Below are 5,000 nucleotides of genomic sequence, written 5' to 3'. Positions count from 1 at the left end.
CTGCTGTTGCAGTGGTCTGACTGCAGAATATGGAGAAAACATACAGAATATGTAACATTAGTCACAACAACTTATTCATATTTGTGTACTTGATGTGCATTGTTGTAATGTTTAACAACTAATATATATATATAAAAAACTGACGGAGACGAGAGGTATAGTATGTTGAAAAAATACAGTATTGTACGTCAAAGACAGTATTGTATGTCGACAAGTCATAGTATAGTATTTCGACAAAAGACAGTATTGTATGTTGAAAAAAAGACATTATTGTATGTCGAAAAAAGTCAATATGTCGAAAAAGTCAGTATTGTATTTTGAAAAAAAAGACAGTATTTTATATTGAAAAAAGTCATAGTATTGTATGTCGGAAAAAGTTATAGTATAGTACGTTGAAAAAAGTGAAAACAAGACAGTATAGTATGTCGAAAAAAGTTTAAGTTGATAAAAGTGAAAAGTCAGTATAGTATGTCGACAAAAGACAGTATATACAGTGAGGAAAATAAGTATTTGAACACCCTGCTATTTTGCAAGTTCTCCCACTTAGAAATCATGGAGGGTCTGAAATTGTCATCGTAGGTGCATGTCCACTGTGAGAGACATAATCTAAAAAACAAATCCAGAAATCACAATATATGATTTTTTAACTATTTATTTGTATGATACAGCTGCAAATAAGTATTTGAACACCAAATAACAGTATTGTATGTCGAAAAAAGTCATAGTATAGTATTTCGACAAAAGACAGTATTTTACAGTATTAGACTTTTTTTCGACATACTATACTCTTTTTTTGACATACAATAGAGTATGTCGAAAAAAGAGTATAGTATGTCGAAAAAAAGTCTTAGTATAGTGTATTGAAAAAAGTCATAGTATAGTATGTCAAAAGTCATGGTATAGTATGTCGAAAAAAGACGTATGTTGAAAAAAGTCATGGTATGTCGAAAAAACAGTATTGTATTTCGAAAAAAAGTCACAGTATAGTATGTCAACAAAAGTCATAGTATTGTATGTCAAAAAAAGACAGTATTGTATGTCAAAAAACTCATAGTATAGTATTTCGACAAAAGACAGTATTTTATGTTTAAAAAAAAAGTCATGGTATTGTATGTCGAAAAAAAGACAGTATAGTATGTCAACAAAAGACATAATATATGTCGACTTTCATAGTATTGTATGTCAAAAAAAAGACGTACTATGTCGACAAAAGACAGTATTGTATGTCAAAAAAATGATAGTATAGTATGTCGAAAAAAAGATATAGTATATTATGTCGACAAAAGTCATAGAATTGTATGGCAACAAAAGTCATAGCGTAGTATGTCGACAAAAGACAGTATTGTATGTCGAAAAAATTATAGTATGTCGAAAAAAAGACATAGTATGTCGACAAAAGTCAAAGTCATAGTATTGTATGGCAAAAAAAAGTCATGGTATAGTATGTCGAAAAAAGACATAGTATGTCGAAAAAACAGTATTGTATGTCGAAAAAAGTCAGTATTTGGACAAAAGACTATTTTATGTTTAAAAAAAGTCATAGTATTGTATGTCGAAAAAAAGACATACTGTATGTCGACAAAAGACAGTATTGTATGTCGAAAAAATTATGTCGACAAAAAGACATAGTATACTATGTCGACAAGTCATAGTATTGTATGGAGAAAAAGTCATAGTGTAGTATTTTGAAAAAAAAATCATAGTATTTTGACAAGACAGTATAGTATGTCGACAAAAGTCATAGTATTGTATGTCGAAAAAAAGACTACTGTATGTCAAAAAAGACATACTATATGTCGACAGTCATAGTATTGTATGTCGAAAAAAAGACATACAATATGTCGACAAAAGACAGCATTGTATGTCGAAAAAAGTCATAGAATTTCATGTTTAAAAAAAGTCATAGTATTGTATGTCGAAAAAAGACAGTATAGTATGTCGAAAACAAGTCATGGTATATTATGTCGAAAAAAAGACAGTATTGTATGTTAAAAAGACTGTATTGTATGTCGAAACAAATTCATAGTATTTCGACAAGACAGTATTTTATGTTTAAAAGTCATAGTATTGTATGTCGAAAAAAAGACATAGTATAGTATGTCGACAAAAGACAGTATAGTATACTATATGTCGACAGTCATAGTATTGTATGTCGAAAAAAAGACATACTATATGTCGACAAAAGACAGTATTGTATGTAGAAAAAATTATAGTATAGTATGTCGAAAAAAAGTCAGTGTAATATTTCGACAAAAGTCATAGTATAGTATGTCGAAAAGACAGTATTGTATGTCGAAAAAAAGTCATAGTATAGTATTTCGACAAAAGACAGTATTTTATGGTTAAAAAAAGTCATAGTAATGTATGTCGAAAAAAGACAGTATAGTATGTCGAAAAAAAGTCTTAGTGTAGTATGTTGAAAAGTCATAGTATATGTCAAAAAAAGACGTATGTTGAAAAAAGTCATAGTATGTCGAAAAAACAGTATTGTATTTCGAAAAAAGACAGTATTGTATGTCGAAAAAAAGTCAGTATTTGGACAAAAGACTGTATTTTATGTTTAAAAAAAAGTCATAGTATTGTATGTCGAAAAAAAGACAGTATTGTATGTGGAAAAAATGATAGTATAGTATGTCGAAAAAAAGATATAGTATAGCTAAGTTATCCAGGTGTGAGAGCATTTCACACTAAATAAATCGAAAACGTGTTAATTGCAAGATAAGCAAAAGCGACATGGCATGGCACGGTCACCACGGTGATGATTCAGCACCTAAAACGTAAACATGTTGGAGTCCTTGATGAGAAGGGAGTTCAACAGCAGGGTAAAGTCACTACACAATCCTACTTTTGTTCCGTTTTGAAGTGAGGAACGTAACGTCCCTCCAGTAGCTCTTCTGGTGCTGGTGTGGTGTTTACTCTATCCAGCCTGACAAGCATGACAAGTTAGCGTTAGCTCGTTAATAACAGTAGTAAAGCAGGCAAGACTAAAGACACGTTTTTATTCACTCGCCCTTTTTGGTCCATTCATTTTTCAATCTATTGTCATGTATATATTCTGTGCTTTGTCCCATATCAGTTATTGTTGACCAATATATTTGTGTGTTTTGTACTTTTTTATTAGGGCCTGAGTGCCGACAGCGGTGAAGGCCCTATTGAAACTGAAGGAATTATTATTTTCTGCAAGTAAATTGGCTTTTTGAGGGGCTTAACATATTCAAAAACTCACCAAATTTGGCGGTCGCATCAAGTCTGCTGAAAATTTACGTATTTTAAGGGTTTCGGGAATAGGCGCCCAATGATGGCTCTCTAGCGCCCCCTACAATGTTAAAAAAAAGCCCCTGCAGTGCGTTTATTGTAGACTCACGAAACTTGGGACACATATGTATCATGTCAAGACGTACAGAAAACGTCATTAGAACCATACCGTAAACCCAACAGGAAGTCCGCCATTTTGAATTCAAAGTTTGAAATTAGTGCGATTTTGGCCATTTCCACATGTCGTACTTTAACGAACTCCTCCTAGAGATTTCATCCGATCAACTTCAAATTCGGTCTGTACCATCTTAAGACATTAAAGATGAAAACTTTTCGTCATAGGGCGTGGCCGTGGCGGGGTGGCCATTTTGTGCGTTTCGCCATCAAAACAGGAAGTGGCTGTAACTTGAGTGTACATTGTCAAACTGGCTCGAAACTTTTCAGGATTCACAAGAGTCCAACCCTGAGGACAAATAACGGCCGATATTTACTTAAAGTCATAGCGCCCCCTAGTGGCAACAGGAAGTAGGTCCAAAAGTCAAGGTGCTATACTTTAACAAACTCCTCCTAGAGATTTCATCCGGCGGACTTCAAATTTGGTCTGTATCATCTCAACACCTTAAAGATGAAAAGTTATTAAAAGAAAAACTTTTCGTCTGACGGTGTGGGCGTGGCGTGGCGGCCATTTTGAGTGTTTAGTGATGAACAAAGAAGTTGTTGTAACTTGAGTGTACGTTGTCGTATCTGCCCGAAAATTCTCACGATTGACAAGGGTCCAGGCCTGAGGACACCTACAGGCCAATATTGACTTTTGGTCATAGCGCCCCCCGCTGGCAACAGGAAATGCTCCTTATATGACAAACATCATCCGATTTACATGAAACTTAGAATGTGTGGTCTACATGTGATAATGAGCCGGCCCCTATAATATAACCACGCCCACTTACTCAGGCCACGCCCCCTTTCATAACATTTGAACCGTTTAAGGTAGTCTTGTGTGAGGTGTCATTGAACTCAGCAGAGAGTTGCTTCTTCATTTGTGATTGTTTGGCCCGCCCCCTATGCGTAAGCCACGCCCCCTTTCATAAATAATTACCTGTTTAAGGTAGAGTCTTGTGTGAGGTATCAATGAACTCAGCAGACTTCCTTTTTAATTGGTGACGGTTTGATCCGCCCCCTATAATTTAGCCACGCCCCTTTTCACAGCTAATGAACCGTATGACGTAGAGTGTTATGTGAGGTATCGTTGAACTCGGCAGGGAGTTCCCTTTTCATTGTTGATGATTTGTGGCGTCTGAATGCCTCGCAAATGCACTGTCGCAAGGAGCGGCGTCCGCCAGTAACCCCGACGCGCACAGAGGCGCGTGGGCCCGTCCATCGCTGCTTGCAGCTTTAATTTTATTTTAAGTTGACTTATAAAAAAAATAAATTAAACTCAACTTTAACCCCCCACACACTCCACTTAAAAAGTCTAAATAAACTGAACTTAAAAATATCAAGTAAACTCAACTTAAATACATTTAAAAAAATCAAGTTGACTTAAAAAAATGAATTAAACTCAACTTAAACCCCCACAAACACCCCCACACCCACCCTCACACACACCCTCACCCCCTCCCCCCCACACCCCCACCCCCCCACACACACACACACACCCACACCCACCTACACACCCCCCCCACACACACACCCACACCCCCCACACACACCACCCCCCCCCACACACACCCACCCCCATACCCCCC

The 5,000-nt window shown here is 36.0% G+C and overlaps 1 protein-coding gene across 6 annotated transcripts in view; it reads left to right on the top strand.

Moving 5' to 3' along the window:
* LOC116053573 (dehydrogenase/reductase SDR family member 13-like) overlaps positions 1-5,000 on the top strand; it is a 65,964-nt gene that overhangs the window by 856 nt on the left and 60,108 nt on the right. The window lies entirely within an intron of this gene.

This window comes from Sander lucioperca, chromosome 18, assembly GCF_008315115.2.
Source record: "Sander lucioperca isolate FBNREF2018 chromosome 18, SLUC_FBN_1.2, whole genome shotgun sequence".
In the NCBI taxonomy this organism is placed as follows: domain Eukaryota; kingdom Metazoa; phylum Chordata; class Actinopteri; order Perciformes; family Percidae; genus Sander; species Sander lucioperca.
The sequence above is the reverse complement of the archived record's forward strand: the minus strand, read 5'-3'. Positions and strand labels throughout refer to the sequence as shown.